General features: G+C 41.6%; 1 long non-coding RNA gene across 1 annotated transcript; it reads left to right on the top strand.

Annotated features, from left to right (window-relative positions):
• The first annotated feature begins 337 nt into the window (after positions 1–337).
• Positions 338–1,334, top strand: LOC117513320. Its single transcript, XR_004561561.1, has 3 exons — positions 338–488; positions 783–934; positions 1,051–1,334. It is a non-coding gene; the product is annotated as an uncharacterized LOC117513320 (long non-coding RNA).
• Positions 1,335–15,103: the final 13,769 nt, after the last annotated feature.

Genomic DNA, 15,103 nt, shown 5'->3' with positions numbered 1-15,103 from the left:
CTGGAATGCAAAGCACTTAATTCTTTTTAGCCAAGTCAAAGTTCTGACAAGACTTAAAAAGTACCACATATTTGGTGCTGAAATATTGGGTTCTGATAGGCTGAGGTGCAGAGAAACAAACCTATGTAGGGCCACGTTAGCATCTACACACAAAAGGAAATAATGGCAGACCAGATTATCAGGTTCATTGTGAACTTTGTTGCTAATAACAGTTTCCTGGTCACCACTGTTGAGCTGTTTCACTGAGAAGTAACAACTGTTTTTGGGCAGTGTTCCGCACAAAACATAAACACGAACATGCATCTTTCCATGGTGCCACTACAACAGAGCAGGACAGGTGAAACCAGTCTGGGTGGGCCGGCACAGTTTCACATTTGCTGAGTCATTGCTGGTGTAGATCTTTAAAAGGAAGCGAACTCTTCGGTCTCACATAACCCACCCATTGACACAGACGCAATCTCTCTTCACCCGCGGAAGGAAAACCTGAGGTGAGTAATAATCAAATGCAACATATGCAGGAGAACAAATGGAAAATGAAATGAATTAATCAAAAAACAGATTGCCTGTAAGATATCGTAGTTAGTCACTAATATTTTTCAATCTTCATTTTATAGCTTTATTAAACACAACATTCTCATTCTCTTAGTGCTAAGATATTATTCTGTCAGCATCCTGCAGGCTACATTCCAAACTGAAGACTTTCGAGACATTTTGCAATTCTGTTTTTGTAAATCTTTCACAGGTATGCTTTTGTTTGTAAATTCTAAATCTGTGTGTTACAGCAGTCGACAAAATGCCGAGAAACTTTAATCAGTGTGTTGAAGATTTGGCTGAAATGTATAAGGAATGCAGCAAGAAGAAAAATTTCAAAGAAGTGATAAAGTGCGATTGCCCTCAGCTTCAGGAAAAAATGGAATGCTGCCCCGAGTTAAAGGTGAGATACTTTGTCATTCTTCCTTCCATCAAAACGACACCTGGCATAGCAGTTTGTGCATGTACATCATCCATGTGATCTGCCTTCTATTCATGTGTATTTCATGCAACATGCAGAGTGCCATGACTCCGGTGTTGGAGGGAGAAGATCTGACTGTGGACCAGTTCTGCACAGTTGTTCGTTGCGGCATCAAAATGAATACGATGAGTTCGTGTCAGCAGACCTGTGGGTGAAGATCAAAAGGCCAAGGCGGCAGAGAATCTCCAGCATGAAATCATCAAGTGTGTCGCATTTTAGAAATATTTTGTATGCAAGCAGGATGTGATTCGCTGTTTGTTTCTATGCAAAAGTGGAACCTTTCATTTGTTGGATGAGAATGAATAAAAATTAATTGTCCTGATTGGTGTAATGTTCCTTTCATTATTTTAGTTTTATTTTATGGTGGCTGAGAGAGGCCACTGCACTTCCAAATGAAGACACAGTAGCAAATGCAGAAAACATTTACAGACTTTAAAACGCCTGCATCAAATGAACAACAGGTAGCCGCATCAAAAAACAAAACTGAAAAAATATTGCCAAGTCCTCAATGAGAAAAGTCCTAGAAGTCACTAAATGACATCATCATATCATTTGCACAATATGTCGTAACAGATGCTTGTAGGAAAAAAGAATAATGTCGTGGAAGAGACAAAAGTGAATAAAAACACCTTAATATTTAGAACTACAAATAAACTTGATTCTTGGTTTATTTATTTTGCCATTAAAATTGGCCATCCCTTCTCAAAATAAAATAACTTCTCAAGGCCAGGGCTTCTCAAAGTCTGGAGACTAATGGGGCGGCACAGTCTCATTTGAACCCTTGAGTGATCTCGCGGGATTTGACCACTTCCGGGGACAGCCTGACGTTGCGCAACACAAACACAGCATCACTTCACATGGAAAGATGGTGTACTGTTTTGTTTTTGGCTGCAATCACCGAAGCAGTCGTGAAAAGTGCAAGTTTTTTTCAGTTCCCAATGGAGAAGGGAATACGAGGTAAAATGGGACTGGTTGTGTCAGTAAGTTTTAGCGAGATTTAACGTGAATAATGAGCCAGAGGAGTGACTGGCCGATAATGTGGCTGTCCCCGGATGTAGCATATGTGTTTCATTTTAACTCCTTTATCGCGTACCCTCAAACGAGACTATGGTGTCCAATTAGGTCTACATCCGGACTGGCAGCCTCTCAATTTATCACACTGTGTTCTCCCATCACACATTCGTTTGTCTGTTCCCACTTTGCTTAAATGTTAAACGTTTCCTACTTTTATACTGCTGGGTGTGCATGTACAGAGCAGCACACAGGTAGACTTCGCCATCAGGATTCAGGTCGGGCGATAGGTTCTGGTAGCCTATGGCTTAATTGGCACGTGGCTCATTTAAGTGTCTTTAACGGCAAATACAACCCTGAGAACGTGTCGTGGTAATCCTTGGTTTTATAGCCTATTGACTTGTGGTTTCCGTCTTTCAGTGTGGACACAAACAATTTTATTGTAGGCTTACAGGTAAACGGGTTTCCTTGTTGTGCATTGAACTGAATGTTTTCTTATCGTTTACAATCATGAATTTAGCCTCATAGTTTTATTCAATTCAATACCAAACAGAAAATGTGTAGCTTAATATAGTGAAATAATATAGACCTCTTATATTATTTGTGTTTGTAGAAGGATGACGAGGCTTGTTAGCTTTGCCAAAGAACGTCTTCTAATTAGCACAATTTAGCATGTTGTAGGCCTTCTGCTTATTAAACTGCTCACATTAACAAGACTCTGTGATTAGTGAGTAGCACACTCTTGTGGTGAATATATGTAATAGCAAGTGAGCGTCACAATAAATAGAGTAGCAGTAAGTAGACTTACAAATTCCTTACGTTTACCCCGAGAAGTGTAAGATAATGTAGTTCATTTTACAAACAAAGAGTAGAAATGCTAAGCATAAAAATAAAACATAAACACAGTAAATACACCCTCCTCTTTTATCCATGCTTAGGACTGGTAAAGATATAAAAGATACGCTTTGGCAATTACTTTTTTGTTTATTTATTATAACTATAACTATTACATCTTTAACTTTTATCTTTCAGGTACAGTGTCCACACATGCTTGGCAAGCTCACGTAAAAAAGAGGGTCATCCTTGTTTTGGTCAAGGTCTATCACGAGTTCAGCAACTGAAGATGCTGATTTAAATGAGTAAGCAGCAGGGCCCGGTTTCATAAAGCAGTCTAATGTTCTAGTTTACTAAACTTAGTTAGTTGACTAAGGTTAGTCGTGCAGCATTAGCCATCTAATCTCTGTTTCACATTGATGGCTAAACTTGTAGATTAAAACTTGTAGATTAGCCATTTTATGTTAGTCAACGATTTTCACGTGCATGACCAACCTCGCGAGTGCCGTTGCCAAGAAATGCCTCCAATTTGTGAGAGTTTTGTTTACATTTAGGTTGGTCGCAACTGCAGCATGTGTGTTAGACTCTCACCTGTTCCCGCAATGTGTATGTCCAGTCCCGCACACACCCGCGGAAAGTGCTCCTATTTTGTTGTTTTCATTTAGTTTAAAGACGGTGTCATATGTGTGCAATATATGGACACACAGTGTTGCTATGGTAACTCTCGCGGTGTCTGTGTCTATGTCTGTCTCTGTATATGTACCTGTTGCTGTCTGCTCGTAAGTGCCGAAGTATCATCCCTCACGATTCAGCACATAGTCGACTTGGAGATGTGGATGGTGTCGCCAATAACCTGCTGAAAGGTCCCACAGGTGCCATTTTTGAGGTAAGACACTAAAGTTTTGTCGACTAAAATAACATTAATCTCCTCCGTAGCAGGCTAAAAACTTTAGTCAGGTAATGCAAAACTTTAGCCGACTAAGCGCTTTGTGCAATGACTAATGTCAAAAGATTAATCGACTTAGTGAGTTTAGTCAACTAAAAAAGATTAGAATGCTTTATGAAACCAGGCCCAGATGTGCCAAAAAGCTGCAAACCATTATCAGGCAGCTTGTTCTCCGAACGAGCATCACCAGACAACTTCAGACTATATCACACATAGAGGATGGAGTTAAGAACTCAGCCACATGGGGTGTGCAGCCAGTACATTCTGAGTGCCGGTCCCAAGCCCGGATAAATGAGGAGGGTTGCGTCAGGAAGGGCATCCGGCGTAAAACAAGCCAACCCAACTATGCAGACTCAGAATCAAATTCCCATACCGGATCGGTCGTGGCCCAGGTTAACAACGTCCGCCACCGGTGCTATTGCCCAACAGGGTGCCGATGGAAATTGGGCTACTGCTGGGCGAAGACGACGAAGAAGAGGAGGAAAACGTTGCCACGAACAGCGGGAGAAGAAGAAAACTAGAAGGGTGGAAATGAGAGTGGGGACTTTGAATGATGGTAGTATGACTGGTAAAGGGAGAGAGCTGGCTGATATGATGGAGAGGAGAAAGGTAGACATATTGTGTGTGCAAGAGACCAAGTGGAAGGGAAGTAAGAGCAGGAGCATCGGCGGTGGGTACAAGTTGTTGTACCATGGTGAGGACAGGAAGAGAAATGGTGTTGGGGTCATTTTAAAGGAAGAGTATGTTAAAAGTGTGTTGGAGGTTAAGCGAGTGTCTGACAGGGTGATGAGTGTGAAGTTGGAAATTGAAGGGGTGATGATGAATATCATCAGTGCATATGCCCCACAGGTAGGTTGTGAGATGAAGGAGAAAGAAGATTTCTGGAGCGTGTTAGATGAGGTGGTGGAGAGTGTGCCCAAGCATGAAAGAGTGGTGATAGGAGCAGACTTCAATGGGCATGTTGGTGAAGGGAACAGAGGTGATGAAGAAGTAATAGGTAGATATGGTATCAAGGATAGGAATGGGGAAGGACAGATGGCAGTTGATTTTGCAAAAAGGATGGAAATGGCTGTGGTGAATACCTACTTTAAGAAAAGGGAGGAGCACAAGGTAACATATAAGAGTGGAGGAAGGTGCACACAGGTGGACTACATTCTTTATAGGAGATGCAAGCTAAAAGAAATCACAGACTGTAAGGTGGTAGCAGGAGAGAGTGTCACTAGACAGCATAGGATGGTTGTTTGTAGGATGACTTTAGAGGTAAAGAAGAAGAAGAGAGTGAGAGCTCAACAAAGGATCAGATGGTGGAAGCTGAAGGAGGAAGACTGTTGTGTGAAATTTAGCGAGCAGGTGAGAGAAGCACTAGCTGGAGGGGAAGCAATTTTGGACAACTGGAAAAGTACTGCAGATGTGGTGAGGGAGGGCAGCTAGGGCAGTACTGGGTATGACATCTGGACAGTGGAAGGAAGACAAGGAGACTTGGTGGTGGAATGAAGAGGTCCAGGAAAGCATAAGGAGAAAGAGGTTGGCGAAAAAGTTTTGGGATAGTCGGAGAGATGAAGAAAGTAGACAGGAGTACAAGGAGATGCGGCGTAAGGCGAGAAGAGAAGTGGCAAAAGCAAAGGAAAAGGCATATTGCGAGCTGTACAAGAAGTTGAATAGTAAGGAAGGAGAAAAGGACTTGTACCGATTGGCCAGACAAAGGGACAGAGCTGGAAAGGATGTGCAGCAGGTTAGGGTGGTAAAAGATGCACATGGTAATGTGCTGACAAGTGAGGAGTGTGTGCTGAGAAGGTGGAGGGAATATTTTGAAGAGTTGATGAATAAAGAAAATGAGAGAGAGAAAAGGCTGGATTATGTGGTGAGAGTAAATCAGGAAGTAAAAGAGATTAGCAAGGATGAAGTGAGGGCTGCTATGAAGAGGATGAAGAGTGGAAAGGCAGTTGGTCCAGATGACATTCCAATGGAGGCATGGAAATGTCTAGGAGAGATGGCAGTAGAGTTTCTAACCAGATTGTTAATAAATCTTGGAAAGTGAGAGGATGCCTGAGGAGTGGAGACGAAGTGTGCTGGTTCCTATTTTCAAGAACAAGGGTGATGTGCAGAGCTGCAGTAACTACAGAGGCATAAAGCTGATCAGCCACAGTATGAAGTTATGGGAAAGAGTAGTAGAAGCTAGGCTTAGAAAACAGGTGAAGATCTGTGAGCAGCAATATGGTTTCATGCCGAGAAAGAGCACTACAGATGCAATGTTTGCTCTGAGAATACTGTTGGAAAAGTACAGAGAAGGACAGAAAGAGTTACATTGTGTGTTTGTGGACTTAGAAAAAGCTTATGATAGGGTGCCAAGAGAAGAGTTGTGGCATTGTATGAGGAAGTCTGGAGTGGCAGAGAAGTACGTTAGGGTAGTGCAGGACATGTACAAGAATAGTGTGACAGCGGTGAGATGCGCAGTCGGAATGACAGACTCATTCAAGGTGGAGGTGGGATTACACCAAGGATCAGCTCTGAGTCCTTTCTTGTTTGCAGTGGTGATGGACAGGTTGACAGATGAGATCAGACAGGAGTCCCCATGGACTATGATGTTTGCAGATGACATTGTGATCTGTAGTGAGAGTAGAGAGCAAGTTGAGTCTAGTCTGGAGAAGTGGAGATATGCTTTGGAGAGAAGGGGAATGAAAGTCAGTAGAAGCAAGACTGAGTACATGTGTGTGAATGAGAGGGAGCCCAGTGGAATAGTGCAGTTACAAGGAGTAGAAGTGGTGAAAGTAGATGAGTTTAAATATTTGGGGTCAACTGTTCAAAGTAATGGAGAATGTGGTAGAGAGGTGAAGAAGAGAGTGCAGGCAGGGTGGAGTGGGTGGAGAAAGGTGGCAGGAGTGATTTGTGACCGAAGAATATCAGCAAGAGTGAAGGGGAAAGTTTACAAAACAGTAGTGAGACCAGCTATGTTGTATGGTTTAGAGACAGTGGCACTAACAAAAAGATAGGAGGCAGAGCTGGAGGTGGCAGAGCTGAAGATGCTGAGATTCTCTTTGGGAGTGACAAGAATGGACAAGATTAGGAATGAACATATCAGAGGGACAGCTCAGGTGGGACGGTTTGGAGACAAAGTCAGAGAGGCGAGATTGAGATGGTTTGGACATGTGCAGAGGAGGGACCCAGGGTATATAGGGAGAAGGATGCTGAGGATGGAGCCACCAGGCAGGAGGAGAAGAGGGAGACCAAAGAGGAGGTTCATGGATGTGCTGAGAGAGGACATGCAGGTGATTGGTGTGACAGAGGAAGATACAGAGGACAGGGTGAGATGGAAACGATTGATCTGCTGTGGCGACCCCTAACGGGAACAGCCGAAAGACAAAGAAGAAGAGGATGGAGTTAAGGGTCTGCAAGAACATTTGATTCCTAAGTTTGCTTTTCACTACACTCACTGCTTTTCACTACACTCACTGGCTGAATCCAAAACAATGATCTGACAACGATCCAAAACACATGGCCAAGTCGACCTGTCATTGGCTACAGCAGAATAAATTGAATGTTCTGGAGTGGCCATCTCAGTCTCCTGACCTCAATATCATTGAGCCACTCTGGAGAGATCTCAAACATGCAGTTCATGGGGGCAATACACAGTATTAAGACCTTGGGTATGTAAACTTTTGATCAGGGTCATTTGAGTAGTATTTGTTGTCATTATAATTGTTTAACAATAAATGGCTTCACCCAACCACTAACCATGAGAGGAAAAAAAAAGTTTTTGTGTTGTCATTCATATTCTCTGAAAAATGCCCTCCCCACCACCAAATTAATAAATAAATCAATAAAAAATTTCTGCCAGGGTATGTATGTAACCTAACAACTGTATTTTCATTTTTGTTGTACAAGCACTATGATGTTGCCAGGGCAGCCATTTATAATGTTCATTTTGTTGTCCATTTAATTACGTTGTTTTTCTTTGTACTTTTTTTTTCTTTCACGGCACAATTGCCTCAACAGACACTATACTGGCAACAGAGAATATTTGCTCAGTAGCCAGTCTACGAGGTACTCCCCCACATAAATTTGCTTTAACATTCGAAATACACTATAACACTGTGTTGACATTATTTTGCAAAAACAAAACAAAAAACAAACAAACAAACAAACAAAAACAAACAAAAAAAAGTGCACACTTCCATGGGTGTGAGATAACGGTAAAAAAAAAATAGTAAAAGACAAAGGCACACTGGTAAGTAAAAAACAAACAAAAAAAAAAACAACAACTGGGAAAAAACCCTTTTATAAAGCATGTCAATTAGTTAAAAGCACATGGGCTTGTGGTCAATTTTGAGTCACCAATTCACCTAATCAGCAAGTCACTGGATGCGGGAGGAAGCCGGAGCACCTGAAGAGAACCTAAGCATATGTGGAGATCGATTCAAACTCCCCCCATGAAGGTTGGAAACAAGCCTGAGATCTTCTTCCTATGAGGCAACGGTTCAACTAAGCCACTGTGCTGCTGCATGGCTGCTATGGCCCTCACAAAAAACATGGATAGTTCTGGATTCTTTAGGTTTACATTCCAGCCAGTATCACAAAATTTGTACAATCAGGGCAGTCAATTAATACACACAAGGCTTCCAAATTCTGTGAAAATGTCTTCATTTTCCATGCACTAATAACGTACAGGGTCGCCCCCCCCCCCCCCCACACACACACACACAAAAACAGAAACCATAGAAATTGTAATAAATCCTACAAAGACTTAAACTTCAGTCTGTGTATGATCACTCTCCAAAGTTTCAGTTATCTTGGTCGCTTTGCACAAAAGTTATGTTCAGATGATTGGAACAGTCTAACTGAACGTCTTGGCCAACCAAGGAAAAGACATTTTACCTGGAGGCCTATTTTGCCAGCAAATCATACCATTTGGAGCATATTTTTGAAAGAACATGACTTTTCAAGCAATTTGTTGGGCCTTTGTAGGATTTATTCAATTTTCTGTTTCATTTGCTCATCCTGTGCCTAGACAGTAATTTAAAATTATGAATCCCTTCACACCAATAGCAACCTCTATTGCTTCACACCAGTTTAAGCTAAAATCCAGAGGTTTAACATACCTGCCCAGTTGATTTCTCCAAAGTATGGTGAGACCCCCAGGGGGTGCCTTTCTACATCTTAGTGGTCCATCAGTGGTTTGTACTCCAATGCCATGAAAAAGTACATGTAGGCTATTTAGGTTATGCAACTCTCACTTGTTGTAATAAGATTCCAAAATACATATACAACCCCATATCAGAAAATCTTCCAACAGCATATTAAATGCAAAATAAATAAATAAATAAATAAAATAAAGCGATCCTTACATTTACTTTGACATATATCTTATTGCACCCAGTATGAAGCCAAATATTTTCTTGTTATTGCTGGTTTATTTTATTTTTTCCTATTATTTTTGGGGAGGTGATGGTGTAATGGTTAAGCATTGGGCTTGAGTCAGTTCAAACTCCAGCTTGACCGGAAAATCACTAAGGGTCCTTAATCCCCAAGTTGCACCCAGTGATGTTTTGAGATTGAGGATACCACAAGTGTTCATTTGCCCCATGCTTCCTAAAACATGTCTTACAGTGTGCAACACTACGGGACTTTATTAATGGGGACAGGTAAGATTTGCAGCCATGCCTTTGTAATGTGTGCAGAATGTAGTTTTGCATTGTCTTATTGAAACATTGCAACGACTTACATGGAAAAGATGTCTTGAAGGCAGCACATGTCGCTCTAAAATCTCTATGCACATTTCTGCATTAATACTGCCATCACAGAAGTGTAAATTGCCTTTGCCAAGGGCACTGACACAACCCCATACCATGACAGACCCAGGTTTTCAGACTTGCTGTTGATAACTGTCTGGATATCTATAATCTACAATAGTTAAGCAGGTTGGTGTGAATAAATCAACTGTGGGAGCAATTGTAAGAAAATGGAAGACATATAAGACCACTGATAATCTCCCTCGATCTGGGGCTCCATCATGAGAACGGTGAACAAAAATCCCAGAACTACAAGGAGGGACCTGATGAATGACCTGCAGAGAGCTGGGACTAAAGTAACAAAGGCTACACACTACGCAGAGGGGGACTCAAATCCTGCAGTGCCAGGTGTGTCCCCCTGATTAAGACAGTACGTGTCCAGGCCCGTCTGAAGTTTGCCAGAGAGCATATGGATGATCCAGAAGAGGATTAGGAGAATATCGTGTGGTCAGAAGAAACCAAAGTACAACATTTTGGTAAAAACTCAGCTCATCGTGTTTGGAGGAAGAAGAATGCTGAGTTGCATTCCAAGAACACCATATCTGCTGTAAAGCATGGGGGAGGAAACATCATGCTTTGGGGCTGTTTTTCTGCAAAGGGGACAGGACGACTGATCCCTGTTAAGAGAAGAAGGAACGTGGCCATGTATCATGAGATTTTAAGCCAAAACCTCCTTCTATCAGTGAGACCATTAAAGATGCAACATGGCTGGGTCTTCCAGCATGACAGTGATCCCAAACACACCGCTCCAGCAACGAAGGAGTGGCTCCGCAAAAAGCATTTCATATTCCTGGAGTGGCCGAGCCAGTCTCCAGACCTCAACCCCATAGAAAATTTGTGGAGGGAGTTGAAAGTCCGTGTTGCCCAGCGACAGCCACAAAACATCACTGCTCTATAGGAGATCTGCATGGAGGAATGGGCCAAAATACCACTACAATGTGTGCAAACCTGGTGAAGACTTACAGGAAACATTTGGCCTCTGTCACTGCCAACAAAGATTATGTTACAAAGTGAGTTGAACTTTTGTTATTGACCAAATACTTATTTTCCATCATAATTTACAAATAAATTCTTTAAAAAACCCACCTTGTGATTTCCTGGATTTTTTTTTTTTTCATTTTGTCTCTCATAATTGAAGTGTACCTATGATGAAAATGACAGACCTCTCTCATCTTTTAAAGTAAGAGAACTTGTATAATCAAGGACTGACTAAATACTTTTTGGCCCCACTGTAGTCTCGAGACTACCTCAAATTTCTCACCATAGGTACTTCATTAATTGTTAAAAGCTTTGCAACCATTGGTCCACAGTTTAAGGATTCTTAAAGTTATCATCAACACTTCCAAGAGTTTCTCCTAAATTTAGCAGATGACTTGCAAAAGTGATACCTGAGCTTCTCCGTTATCAGAACTGAAATTCACTGTAAAACACACAGAAACCTGAAAGTAACACAAAAACTTCAGTGTTTCAGATATTTTATTACATAACACAATGCAGACAGACGTGCATGCCACACAAGAATCTGTGAAGACACTTCTGCTTTTTTTCCATGCAACTCATGATGATGTTTTCCATGTTGTATTCATCTTGCATATTGCACCTTTACCTTTGTTACACATTATATTATTTGCCTACCACAATAAAACCGAACTTTGTCATTTGCATTGGAGACTATCAGTTATCAAGTTGTTCACCAATGAATATGGCTTTATACACCCTTCAGAAAACTATACACCCTGAATGCGCGTGCTCTCCCTTCGCTCACTGTCTCCGGGGGTATGGATGCGGGACCCGCAAAGAATCCAAGTCATGGCCATGGAGCTCTGTGGCTGCCGTTACCGAGACCATGCAGCGGGGCTGCGCATCAAAACAGCGAGCGTAGTTTCTGGACCTGTTGCTCCATGCAGCTCAGCAGAGCAGACAGGGGGGCGGTGTGAGTGGCCCACTGCGGTGCTTATTGAGCCCGCAGACTCAGTAAACGAATTGGAGGCAGTGAGAGCAATCGCCTGCCTGATAAGGACGCAGAACACAATGCGCTGTTAAAAAAAAAAAAAAGAAAAGAAGAAGCATGCAAAATTGCACTAAAAAAATATCTGAGAAACTGTGAGGCTGTGAAAGGGAGTTACGTTCTAAAAATAACCTGCGACAGGCGAAATCCGCGAAGTAGTCAGCGTTATTTTTTACAATTATTATAGATGTTTTAAGGCTGTAAAACCCTTCACTACACACTTTATACGCTTTTCTCAAACAGGCATTAACATTTTCTCATTTTTCTCTCCTGTGTAAACACTCAAAGTTCAAACCTTAGTAGAAAGAAAATAGGATGTTTTCTTATAAATAATAATGATGGCTTTTAGAAATAAATTTAATTTTAACGATCAACCTACGAGATTGGACACGTAAGAAATTATTAATAGCGACTCACCAGTATTTCACAGTTCCTCTGACCGCGCCTCTTCGTCGTGGCGCCGCTCCGCTGTCCGGATTGGCTGATTACTCGGGTGATATGAAAAATATTACCCGTCCGCGAAAAGGGTGTATTGCTATTTATTCTTTAGTGTTTTATCCACTCATATTGGCGTATCATTTATAGGTATATGACAATGGATGATATCAGAATCAGAATCACATTTACTGCCAAGTAAGTTCGCACATACAAGGAATTTGATTTGGTGTTATGTGTGCATACAGCAGAAAAGCTGCCGTAAAGTAATTATTGTCTTTGTTTAAAAGTAAGTTTTTCTAACACGTTCACTGTGTTCTTTGTGCAAACTTACTACTGCAGAGGTAGAGAAGCTCTCCTACAGTGAAACTGTAGTGCACATTGTGGCTCACACAGTGAGGAGGCACTATGAAGTGTTCTGTAATGAACACCACACAAACATTCGCCTCCATTTTCTGCTTCCTCCCCTGCACGGAGAATCTGATAGCATTCAATAAGTGAAAGTACTGAGGCCAAACTGAAGATTAGCTAGTCTTTAATAATTTGAAGTGACCTACAAAAGGACTTGACAGGGGGTGAGAGAATGGAACAGGAGAAGGAATGAATGCCTTTCTGTTGGAAGACACAAGTGGAAAATGTAGATTTGGTTACAAATCCTTCAAGCATCATGAAAACATCTCACTTATGTCAAATAAAAACATGCTCATATGTTGGACTGTTGGTTTGCAGCAGCACTGTAATGCTGAATTTCATGGTTTCATTTGACAAACAAAAAATTTACATATGCAAAAATACTAAAATATTTACATATGCACCAATACTAAAATCTAAAGCCAATTAAAGTTACGAGGTCTGTTAGAAAAGTATCGGACCTTTTTATTTTTTGCAAAAACCTGATGGATTTGAATCACGTATGCTTGCATGAGCCAACCTTGAACCTTCGTGCGCATGCGTGAACTTTTTCACGCCTGTCGATTGCATCATTTTCTGGTAAGCAGCCTTTGTGTGAGGACATGTGTTGTGCGCTCGGCGGATTTTCATTTCAAGGAAAAAGACGGAACGACTGGAGCAGCGCCGCATCAAATTTTGCCAGAAACTGTGCGACAGCCAGGTGGAAACCATTTGGATGATTCAGACAACTTTTGGTGACGATGCTTTGGGCATCACACAGATTAAGGAGCGGTACAACCGGTTTACAGACGTCCGCACAACAGTGGAGAGCGAGCCACACTCCGGTCAGCCATCAACACGGTGAAATGACCAGATCATTTCCAAAGTGAATGCTGTGGTGATGCAGGACCATCGTGTGACTATCCGAGAAATTGCGGAAGAGGTGGACATCAGCACTTTTTCGGTACATTCCACTGTGACAGAAGATTTGGCCATGAAAAGAGTGGCAGTGAAATTCATGCTGCTGCTGACGGTGGCGCAAAAGCGCCTCCTTGTTGAAGTCTCATAGGACATGTTGTGACATGCCCATCTCTTCCACAATTTCTCTGATAGTCACACGACTGAAAAGTCACCGAAAGCCGTCGGAATCTTCCGAATGGTTTCCACCTGGCTGTCACCCAGTTTCTGGCAAAATCTGATGTGGCGCTGCTCCAGTCGTTCCGTCTTTTTCCTTGAAATGAAAATCCGCCGAGTGCACTACACACGTCCTCACACAAAGGCTGCTTACCAGCAAATGACGCAATTGACAGGCGTGAAAAAATTCACGTATGCGCACGAAGGTTCAAGGTTTGCTCATGCAAGCACACGTGATTCAAATCCATCAGGTTTTTGAAAAAAAAATAAAAAGGTCCGATACTTTTCTAACAGACCTCGTACAAGTATTTAGAGAAAAAAAAAATCCCAATAAAGCACAGTAACTGCAGAATAAAGTACTGAGTTGGTTTTAATGTTATGGTTTTCATAATTGCAAAAAATGAAATGAGGGGGAGGTGTGTGTGGATCTGGAGGTCTGGGCGGCTTTGCTTGAGCTGCTGCCCCCGCGACCCGACTCCGGATAAAGCGGAAGAAAATGGATGGATGGATGGATGAAATGATTTTATTTCCGTAAAAACAAATACTTTCATGATTGCCGTAAAACTCCAACTATTACTTAAACTCTTAAGAGTCAAGACAGGACAGGCATGAATGCAAGACTAAACTTCAGTTTATCATTGTTACAACTCAATGAATCCTCATGACCCAGATTCACATCTTTTGTTTTTTTCTTGTGAAATTGACAAAAATGTTGGAAAAATCCATCCCTATCTCACAATATTAGTTAAAAAAAAAACAGGATTTTTTATTTAATTTCACTCCAAAAGTAATGAATTTTTTTTCTTAGCTCTTGTACCCCCCCCCCCCCCCCAAAAAAAATTTATAGTGAATTATTGGTAATTAATGTGTTGAGGAATTACTTTAATGATCTTCATGTTAGTCAATGCAGTAATAAGCATTAATTAACAATGAATGAAGAGTTATCAGTGTTGAGTTATTCATGGTGTTGTATAGCTTAATAAATCATTAAATAATGTATAAATTAATACCTTGACAAACATGAATCAAATCAAATCAAATCAATTTTATTTATATAGCGCCAAATCACAACAAACAGTTGCCCCAAGGCGCTTTATATTTTTAGGCAAAGCCATACAATAATTACGGAAAAACCCCAACGGTCAAAACGACCCCCTGTGAGCAAGCACTTGGCAACAGTGGGAAGGAAAAACTCCTTTTTAACAGGAAGAAACCTCCAGCAGAACCAGGCTCAGGGAGGGGCAGTCTTCTGCTGGGACTGGTTGGGGCTGAGGGAGAGAACCAGGAAAAAGACATGCTGTGGAGGGGAGCAGAGATCAATCACTAATGATTAAATGCAGAGTGGTGCATACAGAGCAAAAAGAGAAAGAAACACTCAATGCATTATGGGAACCCCCCAGCAGTCTAAGTCTATAGCAGCATAACTAAGGGATGGTTCAGGGTCACCTGATCCAGCCCTAACTATAAGCTTTAGCAAAAAGGAAAGTTTTAAGCCTAATCTTAAAAGTAGAGAGGGTGTCTGTCTCCCTGATCCGAATTGGGAGCTG

Source organism: Thalassophryne amazonica, chromosome 7, assembly GCF_902500255.1.
Source record: "Thalassophryne amazonica chromosome 7, fThaAma1.1, whole genome shotgun sequence".
NCBI classification, from domain to species: domain Eukaryota; kingdom Metazoa; phylum Chordata; class Actinopteri; order Batrachoidiformes; family Batrachoididae; genus Thalassophryne; species Thalassophryne amazonica.
Note: the sequence above shows the minus strand (reverse complement) of the source record. Positions and strands in the feature narration are given on the sequence as shown.